Source organism: Rattus norvegicus, chromosome X (assembly GCF_021556685.1).
Source record: "Rattus norvegicus strain SHRSP/BbbUtx chromosome X, alternate assembly SHRSP_T2T, whole genome shotgun sequence".
NCBI lineage: Eukaryota > Metazoa > Chordata > Mammalia > Rodentia > Muridae > Rattus > Rattus norvegicus.
Window position 1 is genome coordinate 136,639,684 of NC_141554.1, and position 26,817 is coordinate 136,666,500.

The following is a 26,817-nucleotide window of genomic DNA, read 5'->3' on the forward strand; positions in this document are numbered from 1 at the left end:
TCTTTTAATTAGTGAATTGAGACCATTGATGTTTAGAGAGATCAAGGAGCAGTATTTGTTAATTCCTGTTATGTTGTCATTGTTATTATTGTTGTAGTAGTTGTTGATGTTGTTGTGGTGGTGTGTATGTGCGCCTGTGTTTCCCCTCTTTTGACTTGCTGGTCTAGGATTATTTATTCTTAGGTTAAGTTAATGATTTCCTGTTAAGGTTTTCCTTCTAATGCCTTCTGTTGATCTAGATGTGCAGATAGATACTGCTTAAATTTGGTCTTATTGTGAAATTTCTTTCTCCATCTATTGAGATTGAAACTTTTGCTGGATACAGTAATTGAAATGGAGACTTCTGGTTTCTTTGGAAAGTTAGTTATGTCAAATGGTGCTTTGTTGGGTACACAGATGAAAGGATATTTTGCTAAAGCAGACACATGAAAGAATTTTTCCCGAAGCAGACACAGGTGAATGGATGTTTTGCGATAGCAGATATGTGAAAGGGCTTGTGATGTTTAGAAGGAATATAAATATGACCCCACAGACATTGGGAACTAGAGCATTGGTTTGCCTTGCTCCACCTCACTATTCTTTGCTGACAGCACACATATATTGGTTCGTCTTACATTGTGTTATTGAGTTTTGCTTGTGGTGTCATCATACAGAGAAACTCACCAAAGAATTTCTCATGAGGATCCTGCAGTTTCTTGCTGCTTCCATGGTGGACTTGGGCTAGTTGGTGAGCTTAGAAGTTTCTTCTGTATTGAACTGTCCTTGCTAATTCCTGTGTGGTGTCTGCTGAATGGACTGGGCATGAGTGTTGATTGCTGAATAGACTGAACCGCTGCTGCTGCTTTTTGTTGGTATTTTGCTAAAGGACTGGACTGTTGAGATCCTGACAATGGAGATTGGACTTGCCCCCAAAGAACTATTTCTAAAGAGGTCTACTTCCCCTCTGTTCTAATAACTTTTCTTTTTCACTACCTCTGGTGGGTGGTGGGCTAGAGGAGAGGGTGAACCCTTATTAATACAGGTTGAGAAAAATATATGCTTACAAGTAATGTTGACTGACATCTGTGATCCTTAGAGTTTGTAGAACATCTGTCCAGGCCCTTCTTGCTTTTAGAGTCTTAAAAGTCAGGTTTAATTCTTACAAGTCTGCCATTATATATTACTTAGTCCTTTTCCCTTGCAGCTTTTAATAATTGTGTGTGTGTGTGTGTGTGTTTTTCTATAAGTTTTGTGTTTTGATTATTATGTATTGTGGGATAATTTCTTTTCTGGTCTAATCTATTTGATGCTCTATATGCTTCTTGTACCTTTATAGGCATCTTCTTCTTTAGGGTACAGAAATTCCATTTTATCGAAAATATGTGCTGACCTGGGTTTGTTCTCCTTCCCCTATTCCTATTATTCTTAGATTTGACCTTTTCATAGTGATCCATATTTCCTGAATATTTTGTACCTGAATTTTATTTTTTGGCTTTCCCATTTTCTTGAACTGAGATTTCTATCTTTTCTATTTTGTCTTCATTGTCTTAGATTCTCTCTTCCATATCATGTAGTCTGTTAAGAAGCTTGCCTCTGAGGTTTTTCTTTGATTTCCTACATTTTTTATTTCCAGTTTTACCTCAATTTGGGTTTTTGTTAGTGATTTGATTTCTACTTTCATGTCTTACACTGTTTTCTTAATTTCATTACACTGTGTTTTCATAGATTTCATTAATGGTGTTGTTCACTTCCTTTTCAAGGTCTTTGAACATGTCCATACAAGCCATTAAGAAATCCTTGTCTTGTGTTTCAGCTATGTTATATTTCCCAGGGCCTACCGTAGTAGCATTGTTGGTTTCTTCTAGAGACACAGCATCTTCATTGCTATTGATTTTGTTTTTGCATTGGTGTCTATACATCTGGGTTTGGGATGATGGTGATTTTAGGTGCTTGTCTTGTCTTGGTTGGTTGGGTGTTCTATTGCCTTCTCTGGATCTTGGGGGCATGTCATGGCTGTGGGTGGTCTGGTAGGGAATGTTTCTGCTGGTTTTGGTCACTGGGGATCTCATATAGAATTTATTTTTAGGTATTGAGACCTGACACAAAGGAATGGGGATAGGCTAGAAAAGGGAAGGTAGTGAGAGTCCACTGGAAGGAAAACTGACTCTTCTGTGTGATTTGACAGAATCTCTAGGAAGTGTACTCAGAGAAAGGGGATAGGTCCTTGCATGCTGTCTGTTACAAAGTTAGGGATGAAACTAGTGGACTGGAATTGGAAGGCAGGAAGGAAAGTGAAGATCACCTACCTGGTTCCCAGGCCTGGGGAGGTAATGCTGGATCTGCTAAGAGATTCTTTGGAGCTCCTAAGGAATGTAGGCTGAGAGGATGGACAGACCACCAGCAGTGGTCTGATTCATGGTTTGGGACAACAAGACTGGGGAATTTGATGTAGAGGAGATCAAGGAGAGTAAATATTGCCTACCTGATTCCTAAGGCTATACAACTGGTAAGCTCTCGGGCAGAAGAATGACTCTGGGTGTTAGTGACAGAGACACTTGGATGGGGTAAGGGAGGAAGGCTAAAGGAGATCATCTGTGGAGCCCTCTTGGAGTTGGAGCAGAGAGGAAGGAGAGGCCCCAGCAGGTGTGCTGCTCCAGAGCTGGGGATAAGACTGGGGAATTGAAATTGGAGGGCAGGAAGACGAATCAAGAATTTTCTATTCTGACAAGTTGAAGTATCTAGTATGACTCTAGGGAGAGACTGACTGGGGTGGTGGATGAATGGGGAAAGAGACAGACACACACTGACAGACAGACACATAGACAGAAAGCTGGGATCAGATAATCTGGCCCGGGGCTGGAGTAACAATGCAGCACAGTGGAAGCTCAGTGTGTTTATTATATAGAGCTGAACAGAGAGGTGGTGTTATTGCATATAATTGAAGAAAAGGGCAAGGAGGGGAGTTATGCCCCAAACTATCGGGAGACATTTCTCATTCCAACTACCATAGCGCTTTTTCTCTTATTCCTTATTTGTTTAATTTGGAATACCAGTCCATGGGATGGTGCTGCCCACATTCTGGATTAACCACCATCCTGGTGGGAATGAGGATATTCTAAAGAGTTACTTCCATCCTGTCCTTTATGTCAGACTAAGAAATAAAAGACATCGATGCATTTGAGTTCCCCATGAGTTTGATGCTGGGAGAAGGAAAGGGCACTCTGGTGTCCAATAGAGAGGAACTAATCTGGAAAAAGATATCATGCAAAATTGTCAGACTACCTTCAAGGAGAGATGATGATAGGCAGAACCATACCTTGACTACACTGCATAGTTATATACCCTTTGACCTCTATTTAAACCTAAACCTCATGTCAAGACCCCAGTGGATTTGTAGGGTGGTACGGGTATCCCTGACCTCTTTGTTTTTCTTCTCAAAGTGACCATTTTGAATAATTCTGCTTTTTCTGCTCTTTTTTGTTTCTTTAATTGGGTTTCTACAGATGGGTGGCTGAGCCAGGATTCAGGCTGTGAGTCTGACAACTCTGGTAACAATTTTGGTCTGGAGCAAAAGCACATTTTTTTAGAGTCAGCCATTTCTGGTAAGTTGACCTTGGGTGGAGAGTCAGTTGAAATTGAATAGTACCACAAAGCAGTTGAGATTACTTTATTTCATGGACGTGTGTGTGTGTGTGTGTGTGTGTGTGTGTGTGTGTGTGTGTGTGTATGCACTCAAATGCAAATGCAAGTGGATGAATGTCACAGCATATGTGTGTAGGTCAGAGACCAACTTTTCAAGAGATCTTCCTCCTTGTTATGAGGCAGGGTCCTTTGTTTTTGCTGCTGCGTTGCATATATTACAGGATACCTGTTCCACATGTGTTCAGCCACTTCTTCTATCTCCACTTTGCATCTCATTGTAGATGTTCTGTAGTAACAATGCCTGTCATTTGCATATGCTTCAAACGTGGGTTCTTAGAATCTAAATCAGGTTGTCAGACGTGCACAGAAAGCATTCTTTTCCACTGAGCCATGGCCCATATATCTCAGTCTTGGGTTAAGTATGCCTGTGTCTGACATATGTATAGCTTCATGTACATCTATATATCACAAACAGAACCACAAGTAGTACCCAAGGTTAGAAGACATTCAGCATGTGTCAGGCGACCATGCATAAGACCAAGGGGGACTCCCGTACTCTAAGGAGATGGGTAAGGGGCCATGTGGGGAGGGATTGATAAGGGTGGGGCTAAGAGGAGAGCAGGAAGGCCTGTGAGCTGGATGTGAAGTGAATAAAAATTAAACAGTTAGGAAAAGGAAACCCTTCTCAATAACTTCCTAGCTTGAGTTCCTTTTGGAACGGTGGACACAGCTGACTCCATTTGTTGTTGGCTTTGATACAAGGACTTACTATGAAGCCTAGGCTTCCCTCAAACTTATGATTCTTTTGTTTTAGTATCCTAAGTGCTATATTACAGGCAAGAGGTACCATGCCCAGAATGGCTTCATTTTGATTCCAATAATCCCCCTCCCCCCAACAACTTCATAAGACAATATTCTCTGAAGACATTATCAGTAGTTTGATTTTGACTGTCCTTCCACATAGATGAGATCTGGACTGGCTGATCTGGTTTGTTCCTATATTGTGAAGTGACAGGTATCAAACAGTTCCAATAAAACCTTTTATTGCCAATTTTAAGCAACTAAGAAGTATACATGTGTAAAAGAAATGGCTCCTAAGCCAGGACTACAGAGAGTCCATTCTTGAGCTTTGATTTTGTCTGTCATACTGGTGACATTTCAGTAACTCAAAAATGCTACTCATATTCTTTTGTCAGTTGTGCTTCTGCACAATGTTAACAGACAGCACCTACAAAGCCTTCTAAAACCACAACCATAAAAAACAAATATTTAGGAAACCTATGTCCAGAAAAGTAAGTTCTTTTGGGGTTGGGGCTGTAGCTTAGTTGATAGAATGCTTGCCTAGAATTCATAAAGCTCTGAGTTTAACTTCACTTTGTTGTTGACTGTGAGACAAGGTTTTGCTATGTAGCCTAAGCTAGAGTCACTTTGTCACAGTGCTTAAATGAAGTGTGGTGGCAAAGCATTTAGGAGATAAAGGAAAGAGGAGATACTGCCTCAAAAAGGGAGGCAAGGACACCAACTGGTTGCCCAGTGCCAAATGGTCAGCCCTGAAAACACACATAGAAGTTACACTATATGGATATGGATTCAATGGGTTATATATGTGATAAAGCAAGATACCATGAATTTAAAGGAGAGTGGAGAGGGGTATGTGGAAGGGGTTGGAGGGGGGAGAGAGAAGGACAAAATGCTGTAATTAAAATACAATTTCAAAAATAAGCAACAAAAAGGGAAGAATATTGCTACTCTATTATATCACTGAATTTTGCTCCTGAGCATACACACAAGGCAGCTTACAACTGTCCATAGCTCCAGCTTCAGAGGATCTGATAGCTCCGTCTTCTGCAAACACTTACAGTCAAGTGTATGTACCCATGCGTGCACGCGCGCATGCACGCACACACAGACACAGGCACGCACGCACACCCCTACAGATAATTAAAAATAATAAAAATAAAAACTTTTAAAATGAAGTAATTTGTTTTTACAAGTGTGTTCTTTGGATAGTGCTCAAATTCCAATGCCAATGTATTAGTAAGATGTACTGCATGGAGTATATGTGGTATGGCATGTCTAATTATCTTTGCCAAAGGATGATATAGTCACAATACAATTAGGAATCCAGAGTACAGGCCGGAAAAAGGCTAGTATGACAAATACCTCTATTTTGGAGGACACCAACTTTGAGAAGTGTTTTCCTAAGCTTTGTTTCCTTTATATAAGGAACATAGAAAATAATGTAACATAGAAAGGAGAAAGAAGCAATGATCATTATTATTGCTGAGGATCTACATTGAAGTCTGTTATATATGAACTAAGCTTCTATTTTTAAAGCAAATTTTGTAATCTTTGGCTTAGTAGAATAGGTATACAATACAATCAAAACTTAACAATTTAGACCTCTAACAACCTTAGAGAAGAGTGACCATGACCATTAACACACTCATTTTTCTGACATACAAGGACATCTCACAAGTATAGTGACAAAATATTTAGTTATGGTAAATAGGTATGGATTAGGTCAAAGAGTAGGAGAGCATAAATGTCAAAAGAATATCATTGCCATAATACATTTTATACGGAGTAAGCATTTGGAGCTGGAGAAAGAGCTTAGAAGTTAACATTTGCTGCTCTTGCAGAAGATTCAGGTTCAACTCTCAGTGTCCACATGGTGGCATAATTATCTGTAGTAACAGTTTCAATAGATTCAATGCTCTTTTATGGTTTCTGTGAGCACTAGCCTCAAAAGTGGCGCACAGAAGGCTGGAGAGATAGCTCAGTGGTTAAGAGCACCGACTGCTCTTCCAGAGGTCCTGAGTTCAATTCCCAGCAACCACATGGTGACTCATGTAATGGGATCCTATGTACAATTTGGGTATATTTGAAGTGCGCAACGGTGTACTCACATACATAAAATAAATAAAAATAAATTTAAAAGTACATTGTTTATTTTTGGTTGTGAGCCTAGCCTTTAATGGTTGAGCCATCTCTTCAGTCGTAAAGTACATTGTTTAAAAAAATGTGGTGCACAGATACACAAGAAGGCTAAACACCCATACACATAAAAACAAACATTTAAAAGAGTAAGTACTTTCTAGTTACTTTGTAGGTATTGAATGTACATGCTTTTAGTTTAATAAATTTTTCACAATACAGGTAGAGTGTTAAATGCATTAAAATCACCTTAAAATAGTTTATAAAGTAGTAATTTATAAAACCATTATATGAACCACTAGATGGCTCAGTGAACGAAAGCAGGTGTCACCAAGCCTGCCTGACAGTCTGATCACCAAGACCTATATGGTGAAAGCGGTTCTCACAAGTTCTCCTCTAATCTCCGTGTGTGTGTGTGTGTGTGTGTGTGTGTGTGTGTCTACAAAATGTAGTAAGACTAACACAATCAGATACTTTTTAAATTTTCATTTTGTTTTGTTTTGTGTATGTGTATGTGTGTATGTGTGTTTTGATTACATTTATGTCTCTGTACCCCATGCACGCCTGGTGCCAGCAGAAGAAGCCAGAAGCAGGTGTTGTATCCTCTGAAACTGGAATTATGGGAGGCTATGAACTGCCATGTTGGTACTGGGAATTGAACCTGGTCCTCATAAAGAACACTCAATACTCTTAATCATCGAGCCATCTTTCCAGTCCCTTAAACAGCTACTTAAATGATTCTTGACTTTAAATTTTTTTCTTAAGCAGATAAAAGCTTGATAAAATCAGTAGCAAATATAATAATTATCTTAATAAAACATAAAATTTTGATAATTTTATAATACATGCACCAGATTTCTTTACAACAAAAACATATTGTCTACTAGGATTTATCCCAATAGCAAAATCAGTTCACCATTTCATGTATGTACAGCCATAATAAAAACCTCATGTTTATCATTTACATACTAAGAATATTACTGAAGAACAAAGCCATGGCAAGGATCCAACAGCATATTTAGTTATTTTGATCAACATAAACTGTTTTCTGTCATTTCTTTTTCTGACACTCTTAATTATTAAAAAGTTTACAAAAATTTCATTCATTTCTAGAATATATTTTAGAAGAGAATGCTTATCAAAATTTATCTAGCAAATTGACAACTGTTATAACAATAAAGCTTTTATCTTATGATTCAATGAATGATTTTTATATAAACAAAGTATATATTTTAGTAAAATAAATACTTTTTAAAATCAGATATCCCTTCTAAATCCTGTAACAAAATTTTTTAAAAATCAGCCTCCATTTCCAGAATTAACAGTTAAAAGTGCTGAGCCCAAAACATTTAACCAGGAAGTAAACTCAAAACTAAGAATTCACTTAGCTATCATTCTTTCCAGGTTTGACTGATGGTTACAAAACTGAAGTCCTGCATAACCAGCTTTTTCAGTTCCAATTTCTGCAATTAACTGTTAAATTCTTCCATATTAGCTGACAGCTTTAAGAAAGAGATGAAAAATGAAGGAAGAAATAACTCCTATAGATTAATGTAGTGTAAAAAATCATTCCCAAAATATTTACATAGACACACACACACACACACACACACACACACAGGCACACAAAGATACATACAGACAGACGCACACTCATAGGCACAATCACAGACACACATACATACCTTTAAATTAGGCCTGTTAATCATAACTTTATTTCATGATAAATGTGGAAAAAAAGGAATGATGAAATGAGGTGTCCAGAGGTTTGTCATTAGTTATGTTCAGGACCTTTAATGGGGGCAGACTAAATTTTTTCCTCATGTTTAGAAACCATCATAAATTTACTAAAGATTCAGCAGGGGACTGGGGAAGTGGCTCAGCAGCTAAGAGCACTGGCTGCTCTTCCAGAGGACCTGAGTCCAATTCCCAGCACCCACATGGCAGTTCATAACCATCTGCAACTCCAGTCTTAACAGATACAATGCTCTTTTTTGGTCTTTATGTTCACCAGGCAATACACCCATGCTCATAAAAACAAAGTAAAATAAATGTAAGTAAAGTAAAATCTCAAAAAGAGTTTTTAAAAGGACCAGTCTAGCTAAAAATGAAAAACACCCTGATCAGTAAGAGAATGTTTGAATACACTAAGGAGGGGCTTTAGAGCAGACAGCTAATGCTCTTCTCTGGCCTCGAAATGCACACACCATGCATAAATCACACATGTACACACAGAACATTTTGAAAGATCTTTTAAAAATAACAACAATGAAGTATAAAAACCAATACTGGGGAAGTGTAATCATATTGACAGGAATCAAGTTATTCTAAAGAGACATTTCTGCATATCCCCTTGGATATGAGATATGAAAGTGTATCCCAAGAAATTGGAATTTCTCCAGAAAACGGTTGGCTAATATTGCCAAAAGGGGAAACTTGTCTTCTAGAAAGACATTTTTATATGGCTCTGGTGACTTATCAGACCACCTTGCAGGAAAAATTAGAGCTAAGTCAGTGAAGTTGTACATACCTTTTAACCTCTTTTTATAAAAGCAAGCAAGCAAACAAACAAACAAACAAGCAAGCAAACAAACAAACAAACCAAAGAAAACCTTAGATGAGGGTCCCAAGGATGGACTCGAGGTAAATGGTGAATTTATTCAATAGCAAACTTCAGAGGCTGAAAACATTGCAGACCTACATATGATTGTACAGAGGCTAGAAGGTACAGAGCTTCCAGCACTAGTCCTAGGGTAGCTAGCAGACTGAGGTGAGAGACTACATCTTTTGGGTTGAGACTCCATCTTAGAAAACCTGACCTAAGTTTGAACTCAACTTAACTAACAGGCTGGTCCCTGTCTTCCCCCAGGGGTCTATCCTGTGGCTCTTCATCATCCTCACTTTGGTGTGGGCTGGAGTGTCTAGACAGTGAGGGTGACGGTGGCATGGAGGCCAGCATTGGGTAATGGTACCCCTGGGTCGCATTTACCTCATGAGGCTCATAGGTGAAGTGGTCTGGAAAGGCCTTGGCCAGAGCCATATGGTGCGCAGACATGTAGTTCCAGCCTTGGTACTTCCAACCCAGCAAGTCTGACAATCGTTATGTGTGATTCCACTGGATGATGCACTGTCGCCTGCTCTGCTGGCAGAAGCTGTACAGGAAGGAGGTGAGTGTGAGCATGAATCATCCAGGCTGCGGAGCCTCTGATCCAGAATGTAAATGCCTTAAGCGGAGGGATCTGCAATGTGCTTCTCCATAGCCGGAGAGGTTCGTGGAAATGATCGGGATGCCCATGACAGTGCACTCCGCTGGTGTGTAGTCCCAGGGCTCATAGTAGGAAGGGAAGACCCCAAGGTGACAGCCACGGACAAACTCTTCATAGTCCACAGGGAGCAGAGGGCTTGTAGAAGAAAGGAATTCTGGGTGAAAAATCACCTTCACACAGTCAGCACTACTGTTGAAAAGGCCAATTCAGTGGATGGTGGTCAAGATGGGGTCTGAGGGGTCATCCAACATGTTGTGGGTACACACAAGTGGGAAAGACTGCTGCTGAGTTGCAAAGATGGCTCTTTTCATCATAGTGAAGTCCTCCTTGTCCAGCATCTTGTTCATGTCGGGGAGGCTCTCCACTAATAATGATTTGTAGAGCTTCCTCCCAAATTTCTCCTTGACTGTATTGGCTGTGTCCAATAGCTGTTTGCACACAGCTTAGCTCTTGAGGGTTTCTACGTTGAAATTGTTGGCCCGAGCTGGCAACAACTGTTTGCTCACTGTCATTTGCTCTGAGCAGGTAGTTGAGCCGGGCCAACGCCTCTAGGAAAACATCAGCTCCCTTGTTGGAACACTCATAGCATCCAGCGATAAAGAAATACAAAGTCTTGTCTAGATTGAAGTCCAGGTGCCCATAAAAATGGTCACACACAAACTCCTGGATTCGTGCTTTGCTCTGAGCATGAAGGTTCTGGACTCCACGCATAGCAGAGAACTTCTTCACATTCAGTCCATTGGGGGTCACAATATCTGGTTTCCTCTTGAGGAGGTGTTGAGCCTCAATTGCAGTGATCTGGGACACAATATTGAAGACACAGGCACAGTGGACTGCTGCATGCTCCATATAGTACCAATGATAGATCTGCCTCTCGCCTACTTCCTTGTCTACATTGAAATTCTCCAAGTTGTTGTAGAAGTCCAAGGCACCAGCACATAGGTAGTGCTCCAGGAGCATGGCATGATGGTTGCCACTGACAACGGCACACAGACCAACGCCCCCCAACCATTTGTGGAAGTGCACAACCACATATGGCTTCTCTTCCTTCTGGGCCAGGAACTCACTCAGGAACCAGGTGGTGAGGAAACTAAACAGGACAGCGTCATTGGCCTCATGGTTGTACCAGGGTACCCCGATGTTGCAGGTGTCCCAAAGTTCACCCTTCCAGAGCTCCAGGGCCCAGGCTGAGGCCCCTACATCGAGGAGCACCACTAGAGGTGACCCCTTGATCAGCTAACACCCAAAATACAACTTATAGCCCTTGCTGTTCATGGAATCCAGAGTCCTCTTCAGTTCAGGAGTTGGGGGCTCCAGGAACTCCACATGCATCCTCATACCCTGTTCCTTGTATGGACCCACCAGAGAGTAGTTGTCACCTCATTCATCCCTGGTCAATTTTACCTTCGTCTGCAGCACAGTGTAAATGGCTTCTATATTCCTTCTAGGATAGCCCATTAAGCCCCACTTAAAGCCACTCAAAGCATTCCAATGCTTTCCAAACCCAAAGCACCAAAATCCACATTCTTTCAAACAAAAGCATGGTCAGGCCTGTTGCAGCAAACCCCACTCCTGGTACCAACTTCTGCCTTAGTTAAAGTTTTACTGCTCTGAACAGGCACCATGACTAAGGCAACTCTTATAAAGAACAACATTTAATTGTGGCTGGCTTACAGGTTCAGAGGTTCAGTCCATTATCATCAAGGCAGGAACATGGCAACACCCAGGCAGGTATGGTGCAGGAGGAGCTCAGAGTTCTACATCTTCATCTGAAGACTGCTAGCAGAATAATAAGTCCCTCAAAGCTAAGACAAGGGTATTAAAGCCCACACTGACAAAGCTATACCTACTCCAATAAGGGTATACCTTCCAACAGTGCCACTTCCTAGGCCAAACATATACAAACCATCACAAATACTATCCTGCTTTTGTGAAGACATTTTGTAAACATGGTAAAAAAAATCATCAAGGGGTTGGGGATTTAGCTCAGTGGTAGAGCACTTGCCTAGGAAGCGCAAGGCCCTGGGTTCGGTCCCCAGCTCCGAAAAAAAGAATCAAAAAGAAATCATCAGATGATTTTAAGTAAAAATTACCTATCTGATAAGCTGGGAGGGGGCTTTTATCCAATTAACAGAAGTCCGGAAGAATAAACAAGCTTCCCCTAATAAAAGTTCTACCTATGTATTAATATCTGCTCTTTTCCTATAAATTTCATGTGTGTCTAAACTGCCCTCATAATTGTGCAGTTCAATTCTGTCATATAATTTAAAATAAGCAGACAAAATGGACTTAGCTAACTGTGTGGGTCTTTGTCACTAATTGCCATACCCTGGATATCATGGGAATATAAACAGAAAGAATAGCAATGATGGCTGAGGTAGAGGTTGAGAGAAGGCATTTGTTTATCAAATGTGATGATTACTGTTCATCATGAACTGGATGGATAGTATCTAGACCTCCAGGCATATCTGGAGGGAGTTACTAGACTGGGCTAATTAGATCAGAAGACTCACACTCAATGTGGGGAGTATCATTTTATGGTCTAGGGCAGTGGTTCTAAACCTTCCTAATGCTGTGACCCTTTAGTACAGTTCCTCATATTGTAGTGACCCCAACTATAAAAAATATTTTTATTGCCACATTATAACTCTAATTTTGCTACTGTTATGAATTGTAATGTAACAAGGGTTACATTTGTGTTTTTCCAGGGTATTAGGTGATCTCTGTGAAAAGGTCATTCAATGCCCAGAGAGGTCATGACTCACAGGTTGAGTAAACTCTGATCTACATGCATGTTCGTTGTATTTGTTGTGTTGAAACATGCTCTTGTGGTAACCCATGAGTTCTCATTAACTTCTTTCCTTACCTGGGATGTAACTGTCAAGTTTATTTCTTGCTTTTATTTACGAGACTGGGGCTCTTCTTTGATAGTATCCCAGGATATAAGCAGCCTGTAGGGGAGTATCATAAACTTGTAGGAATGAACAGCCACAATGAGACGTAACTGTGAAAAGTTAGGGCTTGGCAAAGACATGGCTGCTGCGTTTTAGCAATGTGGGATTTCAGCTTCAGCCTAGAAACACCCCTTTAATCAAGCTCAACAGCTGTGGCCAGCAGTCAGAGATGCTCCCTTCAATCAGAAGTACTGATTCATACTATACTAGGTACAGCCAAAAGCAGTCCAGTAGCTACTGGTTACCTAACCTTGGGAATTCTGAATACTTCCTTGTTCTTTTTATGGTTCAGCTCACAGAGGACAGAAGTTCATTGGCATACAGTTTCCCAGGGATGACAAGGGTATTCACATCGAGTAAAATGCTCACAAAGATTGGTTTTCAGCTCTTAACTTAAATACCTGTTTTATTGATATGGCCTCATTAACAGCCGAGTCTGTGTGTCACTGCTGCACTTCCTCTAACCTATTGGAGCATATGTCTAGTATGCACCTGTCTTGGCAGCTTATGTGCTCATTGAATCTTAAATTGGAAATAAAATGTATCTGCTACAGGCTATCACTTCTGTAAACATGTTTTGAAGCTCTTTGAAAGGAATAACCTGGTTATCATCTAAATGGCGTTCTAGTAAAGTGTAAAGTGTTCCATACTGTGCTGTTATGACCAAGGAATAAGGCCAGACATTTCCTGCTGTCTTTATTTTATCTGATAATGTAAACTCAGAAGACCGTAATTTGGGATGTGCTTATTTGCAGTATGAGTGATTTAACCTAGAGCTCTTCCTTTACTGAGAATGTGTTACTGGAAACTGCATCATAAAGAGATGATAAGAGCAAGTCTTCTTTTCAATAGGAAATGATCACAATTTCATTTGAGATAAACGTTTGGCATTCTATGTGCAAGGTCCTCTAAAGGGACAAATGATGTGTATTATGTATGTCAGTCTCATGAATATGCTGTGTCACAGAGACAGAGGGGTTGCATATTTTGTGCCCCCTGCTGTGAATATCACAGTAAGAGGTGGTTATATTTTACACCTTAGAATTAGGAGGATACTTTGGAGGCTATGCAAACAGTTCTTCAAAGATGCCATTCAAGCGATCTAAATGAGTGCTTCCTTCTGTCTCATGCCTCAGGAGCAGATGAACTTGCTTAAGGTGTGATGTTGATGATAATTAGCATCGTCCTTTACAAAGAAGTAATATTTATTTATTGATTGATTGATTGATTGTTCATATGTACAGGTGCATTGCATTGTGTGTGTGCGTGCGTGTGTGTGTGTGTGTGTGTGTGTGTGTAGGATAGAGGTCAACTTTGGAGGTCATTCATTAGGAGTTTTTTCCCCTTGACTGGGGACCTGAGGCTTACCAATTAGTCTAGGCTAGCTGGTCAGCAAGCCCCAGGAATCAGCTACAGCACGGATTACAAGTCATTATGTCTGGCTTTACAATGGATGTGGTCCTCAAGCACTTTTCTAATTGTCTCCTAAGCCCCTATTCTTATTTATTAGTATAAACATGTTTTCTTTATTACACAAGCGCGTGCGCAGGTGTGTGTGTGTGTGCATGCTTCTGATTCCAGATGTACATTGCCAGTGTGCATGCATAGTTCAGAGAACAATCTTCATGGTTTGGTTTTCTCTTTAAAGCATGAGTTCTGAGTATCATAGTTATGTCTTAAAAAGCTTTTTATGCTTCGATGCTTCGTGCATCACCTTTCTGGCCCTTTTACATTTTTAAACAATTATATACTTTTATTATTTGTTTTTACTTTTAGATTTTTAGAATTACTTGGATTTTGAGATTATAATATAATTGCATCATATACCTTTTCCCTTTCTTTCCTCTCTCTAAACCTTTTTTTTTTTTTTGTACATCTTCTCTGACTGAAATGCAGACCAGGCAATCCTCTGCTCTATATGTGTTGGGGGCCTCATAGCAACTGGTTTATGCTGCCTGGTTGGTGGTCCACTCTCTGTGAGATTTTGGGGGTCCAGGTTCCTTGACACTGCTAGTCTTCCTACAGGGTCACCTCCTCAGTTTCTTCCAGCTTTTCCCTAATTCAATCACAGAGGTCAGCAGCCTCTGTCCATTGGTTGGGTGCAAATATCTGCATCTGTCTCTTTCACCCTCTTACTCAATCTTTTGGGGGGCAGACACGAGAGGTCCCTTTTTGTGAGTGCTCCATAGCCTCAGTAATAGTGTCAGGCCTTGGGGCCTTCTCTTGAGCTAGATCCCAATTTGGGCCTGTTGCTGGATTTCCTTTTCCTTAGGCTCCTCTCCATTTCCATCCCTGCAGTTCTTTCAGACAGGAACAATTATGGGTCAGAGTTGACTGTAGGATGGCAACCCCATCCCTCACTTGATGCCCTGTCTTTCTACTGGAGGTGGGCTCTACAAATTCCCTGTCTCCACTGTAGGTCATTTCATCTAAGGTCCCTCCTTTTGAGTCCTGAGAGTCTCACCTCCTGGGTCTCTGATATATTCTGGAGGGTCCCTCCACCGTCCTATCTCCCGAGGTTGCCTGTTTCCATTCTTTCTGCTGGCCCTCAGGATTTCAGTACCTTTCCCCATCCAATAACAGATCATGTTCCCCTCTTCTCTCCCACCACCCCCTTCCCCTTATAGGTCCCTCCCTCCCTCCCACCTTGTGATTGCTTTTTTCTCACTCCCAAGTGGAAGTGAGACATCCTCATTTGGGCTGTTCAGGTGTTGACATTACATACCATGCATGTCTTTTTGGGTCTGAGTTACCTCAGGATAATATTTTCTAGTTCCATCTATTTGCCTGGAAAACTCATGATGCCCTCGTTCTTAATATCTGAGTAATTTTCCATTGTATAAGTGAGCCATATTTTCTATATCCATTCAACTTTCATGGGACAACTGGCTTGTTTCCAGTTTCTGGCTATCACAAATAAGGTTGCTATGAACATAGTGGAACATGTGCCTGTGTGGCCTGGTGAGGCATCCTTTGGGTATATTCCCAAGAGTGGTATTGCTGGATATTTAGGTAGATACATTTCAAATTTTCAGAGGGACCACCAAATTGATTTCAAGAGTGGTTATAACAGTTTGCAATACCATAAGCAATTGAGGAGTGCTCCTCTTCCTTCACTTCCTTGCCAATATGTGTTGTCAGCTGAAGTTTTTTTTTTTTTATTAACTTGAGTATTTCTTATATACATTTCAAGTGTTATTCCCTTTCCCGGTTTCCGGGCAAACATCGCCCTCCCCCCTCCCCTTCCTTATGGGTGTTCCCCTCCCAACCCTCCCCCCATTGCCGCCCTCCCCCTATAGACTAGTTCACTGGGGGTTCAGTCTTAGCAGGACCCAGGGCTTCCCCTTCCACTGGTGCTCTTACTAGGATATTCATTGCTACCTATGAGGTCAGAGTCCAGGGTCAGTCCATGTATAGTCTTTAGGTAGTGGCTTAGTCTCTGGAAGCTCTGGTTGCTTGGCATTGTTGTACTTTTGGGGTCTCGAGCCCCTTCAAGCTTTTCCAGTTCTTTCTCTGATTCCTTCAATAGGGGACCTATTCTCAGTTCAGTGGTTTGCTGCTGGCATTCGCCTCTGTATTTGCTGTATTCTGGCTGTGTCTCTCAGGAGCGATCTACATCCGGCTCCTGTCGGTCTGCACTTCTTTGCTTCATCCATCTTGTCTAATTGGGTGGCTGTATATGTATGGGCCACATGTGGGGCAGGCTCTGGATGGGTGTTCCTTCAGTCTCTGTTTTAATCTTTGCCTCTCCCTTCCCTGCCAAGGGTATTCTTTTTCCTCATTTAAAGAAGGAGTGAAGCATTCACATTTTGATCATCCGTCTTGAGTTTCGTTTGTTCTAGGGATCTAGGGTAATTCAAGCATTTGGGCTAATAGCCACTTATCAATGAGTGCATACCATGTATGTCTTTCTGTGATTGAGTTAGCTCACTCAGGATGATATTTTCCAGTTCCAACCATTTGCCTACGAATTTCATAAACTCGTTGTTTTTGATAGCTGAGTAATATTCCATTGTGTAGATGTACCACATTTTCTGTATCCATTCCTCTGTTGAAGGGCATCTGGGTTCTTTCCAGTTTCTGGCTATTATAAATAAGGCTGCGATGAACATAGTGGAGCACGTGTCTCTTTTATATGTTGAGACATCTTTTGGGTATATGCCCAAGAGAGGTATAGCTGGATCCTCAGGCAGTTCAATGTCCAATTTTCTGAGGAACCTCCAGACTGATTTCCAGAATGGTTTTACCAGTCTGCAACCCCACCAACAATGGAGGAGTGTTCCTCTTTCTCCACATCCTCGCCAGCATCTGCTGTCACCTGAGTTTTTGATCTTAGCCAATCGCACTGGTGTGAGGTGAAATCTCAGGGTTGTTTTGATTTGCATTTCCCTTATGACTAAAGATGTTGAACATTTCTTTAGGTGTTTCTCAGCCATTCGGCATTCCTCAGCTGTGAATTCTTTGTTTAGCTCTGAACCCCATTTTTTAATAGGGTTATTTGTTTCCCTGCGGTCTAACTTCTTGAGTTCTTTGTATATTTTGGATATAAGGCCTCTATCTGTTGTAGGATTGGTAAAGATCTTTTCCCAATCTGTTGGTTGCCGTTTTGTCCTAACCACAGTGTCCTTTGCCTTACAGAAGCTTTGCAGTTTTATGAGATCCCATTTGTCGATTCTTGATCTTAGAGTGTAAGCCATTGGTGTTTTGTTCAGGAAATTTTTTCCAGTGCCCATGTGTTCCAGATGCTTCCCTAGTTTTTCTTCTATTAGTTTGAGTGTGTCTGGTTTGATGTGGAGGTCCTTGATCCACTTGGACTTAAGCTTTGTACAGGGTGATAAGCATGGATCGATCTGCATTCTTCTACATGTTGCCCTCCAGTTGAACCAGCACCATTTGCTGAAAATGCTATCTTTTTTCCATTGGATGGTTTTGGCTCCTTTGTCAAAAATCAAGTGACCATAGGTGTGTGGGTTCATTTCTGGGTCTTCAATTCTATCCCATTGGTCTATCTGTCTGTCTCTGTACCAATACCATGCAGTTTTTATCACTATTGCTCTGTAATACTGCTTGAGTTCAGGGATAGTGATTCCCCCTGAAGTCCTTTTATTGTTGAGGATAGCTTTAGCTATCCTGGGTTTTTTGTTATTCCAGATGAATTTGCAAATTGTTCTGTCTAACTCTTTGAAGAATTGGATTGGTATTTTGATGGGGATTGCATTGAATCTGTAGATTGCTTTTGGTAAAATGGCCATTTTTACTATATTAATCCTGCCAATCCATGAGCATGGGAGATCTTTCCATCTTCTGAGGTCTTCTTCAATTTCTTTCCTCAGTGTCTTGAAGTTCTTATTGTACATATCTTTTACTTGCTTGGTTAAAGTCACACCGAGGTACTTTATATTATTTGGGTCTATTATGAAGGGTGTCGTTTCCCTAATTTCTTTCTCGGCTTGTTTCTCTTTTGTATAGAGGAAGGCAACTGATTTATTTGAGTTAATTTTATACCCAGCCACTTTGCTGAAGTTGTTTATCAGCTTTAGTAGTTCTCTGGTGGAACTTTTGGTATCACTTAAATGTACTATCATGTCATCTGCAAATAGTGATATTTTGACCTCTTCTTTTCCGATCTGTATCCCTTTGATCTCCTTTTGTTGTCTGATTGCTCTGGCTAGAACTTCAAGAACTATATTGAATAAGTAGGGAGAGAGTGGGCAGTCTTGTCTAGTCCCTGATTTTAGTGGGATTGCTTCAAGTTTCTCTCCATTTAGTTTAATGTTAGCAACTGGTTTGCTGTATATGGCTTTTACTATGTTTAGGTATGGGCCTTGAATTCCTATTCTTTCCAGAACTTTTATCATGAAGCGGTGTTGAATTTTGTCAAATGCTTTCTCAGCATCTAATGAAATGATCATGTGGTTTTGTTCTTTCAGTTTGTTTATATAATGGATCACGTTGATGGTTTTCCATATATTAAACCATCCCTGCATGCATGGGATGAAGCCTACTTGATCATGGTGGATGATTGTTTTGATGTGCTCTTGAATTCGGTTTGCCAGAATTTTATTGAGTATTTTTGCGTCGATATTCATAAGGGAAATTGGTCTGAAGTTCTCTTTCTTTGTTGTGTCTTTGTGTGGTTTAGGTATACGAGTAATTGTGGCTTCATAGAAGGAATTCGGGAGTGATCCATCTGTTTCAATTTTGTGGAATAGTTTGGATAATATTGGTATGAGGTCTTCTATGAAGGTTTGATAGAATTCTGCACTAAACCCGTCTGGACCTGGGCTCTTTTTGGTTGGGAGACCTTTAATGACTGCTTCTATTTCCTTAGGAGTTATGGGGTTGTTTAACTGGTTTATCTGTTCCTGATTTAACTTCGATACCTGGTATCTGTCTAGGAAATTGTCCATTTCCTGAAGATTTTCAAATTTTGTTGAATATAGGTTTTTATAGTAAGATCTGATGATTTTTTGAATTTCCTCCGAATCTGTAGTTATGTCTCCCTTTTCATTTCTGATTTTGTTAATTTGGACGCACTCTCTGTGTCCTCTTGTTAGTCTGGCTAAGGGTTTATCTATCTTGTTGATTTTCTCAAAGAACCAACTTTTGGTTCTGTTGATTCTTTCTATGGTCCTTTTTGTTTCTACTTGGTTGATTTCAGCTCTGAGTTTGATTATTTCCTGCCTTCTACTCCTCCTGGGTGTATTTGCTTCTTTTTGTTCTAGAGCTTTTAGGTGTGCTGTCAAGCTGCTGACATATGCTCTTTCCTGTTTCTTTCTGCAGGCACTCAGCGCTATGAGTTTTCCTCTTAGCACAGCTTTCATTGTGTCCCATAAGTTTGAGTATGTTGTATCTTCATTTTCATTAAATTCTAAAAAGTTTTTAATTTCTTTCTTTATTTCTTCCTTGACCAGGTTATCATTGAGTAGAGCATTGTTCAATTTCCACGTATATGTGGGCATTCTTCCCTTATTGTTATTGAAGACCAGTTTTAGGCCGTGGTGGTCTGATAGCACGCATGGGATTATTTCTATCTTTCTGTACCTGTTGAGGCCCGTTTTTTGACCAATTATATGGTCAATTTTGGAGAAAGTACCATGAGGAGCTGAGAAGAAGGTATATCCTTTTGCTTTAGGATAGAATGTTATATAAATATCCGTTAAGCCCATTTGGCTCATGACTTCTCTTAGTCTGTCGACATCACTGTTTAATTTCTGTTTCCATGATCTGTCCATTGATGAGAGTGGGGTGTTGAAATCTCCCACTATTATTGTGTGAGGTGCAATGTGTGTTTTGAGCTTTAGTAAGGTTTCTTTTACGTATGTAGGTGCCCTTGTATTTGGGGCATAGATATTTAGGATTGAGAGTTCATCTTGGTTGATTTTTCCTTTGATGAATATGAAGTTTCCTTCCTTACCTTTTTTGATGACTTTTAATTGAAAATTGATTTTATTTGATATTAGAATGGCTACTCCAGCTTGCTTCTTCTGACCATTTGCTTGGAAATTTGTTTTCCAGCCTTTCACTCTGAGGTAGTGTCTGTCTTTGTCTCTGAGGTGTGTTTCCTGTAGGCAGCAGAATGCAGGGTCCTCGTTGCGTATCCAGTTTGTTAATCTATGTCTTTTTATTGGGGAGTTGAGGCCACTGATATTGAGAGATATTAAGGAATAGTGATTATTGCTTCCCGTTATATTCATATTTGGATGTGAGGTTATGTTTGTGTGCTTTCATTCTCTTTGTTTTGTTGCCAAGACGATTAGTTTCTTACTTCTTCTAGGGTATAGCTTGCCTCCTTATGTTGGGCTTTACCATTTATTATCCTTTGTAGTGCTGGATTTGTAGAAAGATATTGTGTAAATTTGGTTTTGTCATGGAATATCTTGGTTTCTCCATCAATGTTAATTGAGAGTTTTGCTGGATACAGTAACCTGGGCTGGCATTTGTGTTCTCTTAGGGTCTGTATAACATCAGTCCAGGATCTTCTGGCCTTCATAGTTTCTGGCGAGAAGTCTGGTGTGATTCTGATAGGTCTCCCTTTATATGTTACTTGACCTTTTTCCCTTACTGCTTTTAATATTCTTTCTTTATTTTGTGCGTTTGGTGTTTTGACAATTATGTGACGGGAGGTGTTTCTTTTCTGGTCCAATCTATTTGGAGTTCTGTAGGCTTCTTGTATGTCTATGGGTATCTCTTTTTTTAGGTTAGGGAAGTTTTCTTCTATGATTTTGTTGAAGATATTTACTGGTCCTTCGAGCTGGGAGTCTTCACTCTCTTCTATACCTATTATCCTTAGGTTTGATCTTCTCATTGAGTCCTGGATTTCCTGTATGTTTTGGACCAGTAGCTTTTTCCTCTTTACATTATCTTTGACAGTTGAGTCAATGATTTCTATGGAATCTTCTGCTCCTGAGATTCTCTCTTCCATCTCTTGTATTCTGTTGGTGAAGCTTGTATCTACAGCTCCTTGTCTCTTCTTTTGGTTTTCTATATCCAGGGTTGTTTCCATGTGTTCTTTCTTGATTGCTTCTATTTCCATTTTTAATTCCTTCAACTGTTTGATTGTGTTTTCCTGGAATTCTTTCAGGGATTTTTGCGATTCCTCTCTGTAGGCTTCTACTTGTTTATTAATGTTTTCCTGTGTTTCCCTAAGTGTGTTCATGTCTTTCTTGAAGTCCTCCAGCATCATGATCAAATATGATTTTGAAACTAGATCTTGCTTTTCTGGTGTGTTTGGATATTCCATGTTTGTTTTGGTGGGAGAATTGGGCTCCGATGATGGCATGTAGTCTTGGTTTCTGTTGCTTGGGTTCCTGCGCTTGCCTCTCGCCATCAGATTATCTCTAGTGTTACTTTGTTCTGCTATTTCTGACAGTGGCTAGACTGTCCTATAAGCCTGTGTGTCAGGAGTGCTGTAGACCTGTTTTCCTCTCTTTCAGTCAGTTCTGGGGACAGAGTGTTCTGCTTTCGGGCGTGTAGTTTTTCCTCTCTACAGGTCTTCAGCTGTTCCTGTGGGCCTGTGTCTTGAGTTCACCAGGCAGGTCACTTGCAGCAGAAAATTTGGTCTTACCTGTGGTCCTGAGGCTCAGGTTCGCTCGTGGGGTGTTGCCCAAGGGCTCTCTGCAGCGGCAGCAACCAGGAAGACCTGTGCCGCCCCTTCCGGGAGCTTCAGTGCACCAGGGTTCCAGATGGTCTTTGGCTTTTTCCTCTGGCGTCTGAGATGTGTGTGCAGGGAGCAGTCTCTTCTGGTTTCCCAGGCTTGTCTGCCTCTCTGAAGGTTTAGCTCTCCCTCCCACGGGATTTGGGTGCAGAGAACTGTTTATCCGGTCTGTTTCTTTCAGGTTCCGGTGGTGTCTCAGGCAGGTGTCCTGCCGCTCCTGGGCCCTCCCCCACGGGAGCCCAGAGGCCTTATACAGTTTCCTCTTGGGCCAGGGATGTGGGCAGGGGTGAGCAGTGTTGGTGGTCTCTTCCGCTCTGCAGCCTCAGGAGTGCCCACCTGACCAGGCGGTTGGGTCTCTCTCTCACCGGGTCTGGGAGCAGAGAGCTGCTGCGGGCCGGGATCCGCGGGTGTGGGACTTCCTCTAAACCTTTTTATATACCCTTCCCCATGCCTTCAAATTCGTGGCCTCTTTTTTTCACTAATTGTTGCTGCACTTACACACGCGCGCGCGCGCACACACACACACACACACACACACACACACACACACACACACACAGACACACAAGCACATTCCTCAATACATAAATAAACCGTTTTAGTCAGTATAATGTTGCTTCTGTATTTTCTGGTCTGATAATTTGGTATTGGATAACTAATTGTTGTACTTTTCCCTGGAGAAGAATATTTCTCTGGCTGTCAGCATTCCTTAGTTTTCTGTAGTTTTTTGTCCAGGGTTGAGGTTCCTTGGGCTTTCTTCTGACCACATCAGCATGTCTATTAGTGTTGTCCATCCACAGCTCATGGATAGACAGTCATGTTGGTGAGACTCCATGGGTATAGTCCCTGACATTACTAGTTGTCACAGTCTCACAAAAAATTCCTCCCTGATCCTCTGGCTCATACAATTTTTCTGCCCCTTCTTCTACAGTCTCCTCTGAGCATTAGGTATGGGAGTTGTTTTGTAGATTATTGATCTATGCAACTCTGTGTCTTGATCTGTGCGGTTTTCTGTAATGCTCTCTGTCTGTTTAAAGTGAAGTTTCCTTGATGAGGAGTGAGAACTACACTTAACTCTGGGTGTAAGGACAAATATTTAGAACATACTTTTAAGGATTATGCTGACTTAGTAAAGTGCAAGTTGTAGGTTCCTCTTTAAGAGCCATGACCTGACTAGCCCTGGGTAATTTGCTCTGTTTCTAGTACTAGTTACGATTCCCTCTTGCTGAGTGTGTTAAGCCTAGTTAGAGAGCTGTTGGTTATGATGAAGTCATGTGTGCCACAGTTACTGTTATTGTGTCATGCTAGCTGTCATGTTGGTTCATAGGTGTCATATTTGGGTAGGACTATTGGTTGCTTTCCTTCCTTGGAATCTCCCATGGGTACTATGAAAACTAAAGAAGCACTCAGGTCATTTCCAGTTTAGGGGACTTTGGGCCTTCTGTCAGCTATAGGGACTTATTTTCCACTTCTTGGGGGGATGACAACCAAAGGCAATACCAATAGTAGCTAAAGTTTTGAGAGTCTCTTGGGAACCTCTTTCTTACAACTCAGAAGAGGGTTTCTTGTGCCTGGTGTTGGTGCTTTTGTTAGGTGGTCTTTGGCTATTGGAGGAAGCATTGTCAGTCCAGATGTGAAAATTTCATTAAAATTATATATGTATGTTTATATACAGACTTAATGTGCATTATAGTGCTGTTTTTTTAATTTTTAATTTTTTATTAACCATTCCATTCATTTACATCTCAAATGACATCGCTACTTCCTCGTTACCCCTCCACCAGTCCCACCCATTCCACATCCGCCCTACACCCTACACTTTCCATGTATGACAGTGCTCCCCGACCCACCCAAACTCTCCTGCCCTGTTACTCCAGCATCCCCATATGCTGGGATATCGAGCCTCCCCAGGACCAAGGGCTTCCCTCCCATTTCTATCAGACAAGGCCATCTTCTGCTACATATGTATCTGGAGCCATGGATTCCTCCACGTACACTCCTTGGTTAGTGATCTAGATGCTGGGAGAACTGGGTAGTCAGGACAGCCTATGTTGTTCATCAAATGGGGTTGCAATCCCCTTCTCTCCTCCAGTCCTCTGCCAGCTGCTCCACCAGGTTCCCTGAGTTCAGTGTGATGGTTGGCTCCAAGCATCCACATCGGCATTGGTCAGTTGTTGGCTGGACATCCTCAGGGCCCACTGTTCTAGGTTCATGTCAGCAAGCACCTTTTGACCATGGCAACAGTGTTGGGTTTGGTGCCTGCAGACATGATGGATTCCCAGGTGGGGCAGTCCTGGATTGGCTCTTCCTTCAGTCTCTGTTCCATTTTTTTTGTCCCTGTTCTTCCTTTAGACAGGAATATTTCTGGGTTAAAAATTTTGAAATGGGTGGATGTCCACATACCTCAACCAGGGGCTGTGCCTATCTGCTGGAGGAGGTCCCCCTTCTCTGCGCATTTTGGCTAACGTCATCCATGTTGGGTTCTGGGAGCCTCATGTTTCCCTGGTGTCTGGGACCCTCCAGTGGCTATGCCTAGTTCCTCATGCCACCTGCAACATATTTTTGTTCAATTTCCTGACCCTCTGTACCTCTCTCACATCTCTTCCAGATCCTGATGCTGCCACACTCTTTTCTTCCTCCTTCTTTCACCCTCCACCTCCCATAATTGTGCTATTTGACTCTCAAGGCAGGACTGAAGCATCAACACTGTGGTTTACTTTCTCCATATGTTCTGTGGGTTGTACTATGGGGATTGTGAGCTTTTGGGCTAATATCCACTAGGTGAGAACATACCATGAGTGTTCTTTTGTGATTGGGTTACCTCATTCAGGATGATGTTTTCTAGCTCATTCCATTTGCCTATGAATTTCATGAAGTCATTGTTTTTGATAGCTGAGTAGTACTCCATTGTGTAGCTGTACCACATTTTCTGTATCCATTCCTCTGTCGAAGGACATCTGGGTTGTTTCCAGCTTCTGACTGTTATAAATAAGGCAGCTATGAACATAGTGGAGTATGTGTCCTTGATATATGTTGAGGCATCTTTTTGGCTATATGCCTAGGAGTGGTATAGCTGGATTCTCAGGTAGTGCAATGTCCAATTTTCTGAGGAACCTCTAGACTGGTTGTACCAGCTTGCAATCCCAACAGCAATGGAGGAGTATTCCTTTTTTTCCACATCCTATCTTAGCCATTCTGACTGGTGTGAGGTGGAATCTCAGAGTTATTTTCATTTGCATTTCCCTAATGACTAAGGATGTTGAACATTTCTTTAGGTGCTTTTCAGCCATTCGATATTCCTCAGTGGAGAATTCTGTGTTAGCTCTGTACCCCGTTTTTTTTTTTTTTTTGAGCTGGGGACCAAACCCAGGGCCTTGCGCTTGCTAGGCAAGTGCTCTACCACTGAGCTAAATCCCCAACCCAGTACCCTGTTTTTAATAGGGTTATTTGATTCTCTGGAGTCTAACATCTTGAGTTCTTTGTATATTTTGGATATTAGCCCTATATCTGACGTAGGATTGGTAAAGATCTTTTCCCAATCTGTTGGTTGCCATTTTGTCCTAAAGACAGTGTACTTTGACTTACAGAAGCTTTGCAATTTTCTGAAGTCCCATTTGTCAATTCTTGATCTTAGAGCATAAGATTGGTGTTCTGTTCAGGAAATTTTCCCCAGTGCCCATGTGTTTGAGACTCTTCCCCATTTTTTTCTATTAGTTTCAGTGTATCTAGTTTTACGTGGAGGTCCTTAATCTACTTGGACTTGAGCTTTGTACAAGGAGATAGGAATGAGTCAATTTCCATTCTTCTACATGCAGACCACCTTCATTGAACCAGCACCACTTGATGAAAATGCTTTCTTTTTCCCACTGGATGGTTTTAGCTTCTTTGTCAAAGATCAAGTGAGCATAGGTGTGTGGGTTCATTTCTGGGTCTTCAATTTTATTCCATTGATCTACCATTTTTTGTATCAGTGCCATACAGTTTTTTTTTTAAATCTTGATTGCTCTGTGATACAGCTTGAGGTCAGGGATGGTGACACCCCCAGAAATTCTTTTATTATTTACGATCATTTTCGCTATCCTGGGTTTTTGTTATTCCAAATCAATTTGGAAATTGCTCTTTTTAGCACTATGAAGAATTGAGTTGGAATTTTGATAGGGATTGTATTGAATCTGTAATTGCTTTTGGGAAGATGGCCATTTTTACTATATTAATCCTGCCAATCCATGAGCATGGGAAGTCTTTCCATCTTCTGAGATTTTCTTCAATTTCTTTCTTCAGAGACTTGAAGTTCTTGTAATCCAGAACTTTCATTTGCTTGGTTAGAGTCACACCGAGGTATTTTATGTTATTTGTGACTATTGTGAAGGGTGTCATTTCTCTAATTTATTTCTCAACCCGTTTATCCTTTAAGGAGAGGAAGGCTACTGATTTGTTTGAGTGAATTTTATACCCAGCCACTTTGCTGAAGTTGTTTATCAGGTTAAGTAGTTCTCTGGTGGAACTTTTGGGGTCACTTAAGTACACTATTATATAATATACAAATAGTGATATTTTGATTTCTTCCCTTCCAATTTGTACCCCTTTGACCTCCTTTCGCTGTCTGATTGTTCTGGCTAGGATTTCAAGTACTATATTGAATAAGTCGGGAGAGAGTGGGCAGCCTTTTTTAGTTCCTGATTTTAGTGGGATTGCTTCAAGTTTCTCTCCATTTAGTTTGATGTTAGCTACTGGTTTGCTGCATATTGCTTTTACTATGTTTAGGTATGGACCTTGAATTCCTGATCTTTCCAAGACTTTTAACATGAAGGGGTGTTGAATTTTGTCAAATGCTTTCTCAGCACCTAATTAAATGATCATGTAGCTTTTCCCCTTGAGTTTG

The 26,817-nt window shown here is 41.0% G+C and overlaps 1 pseudogene; it reads right to left on the minus strand.

Annotated features, from left to right (window-relative positions):
* Positions 1–9,394: 9,394 nt before the first annotated feature.
* Gys1-ps2 (glycogen synthase 1, pseudogene 2) lies at positions 9,395–11,282 on the minus strand (annotated as a pseudogene).
* Positions 11,283–26,817: the final 15,535 nt, after the last annotated feature.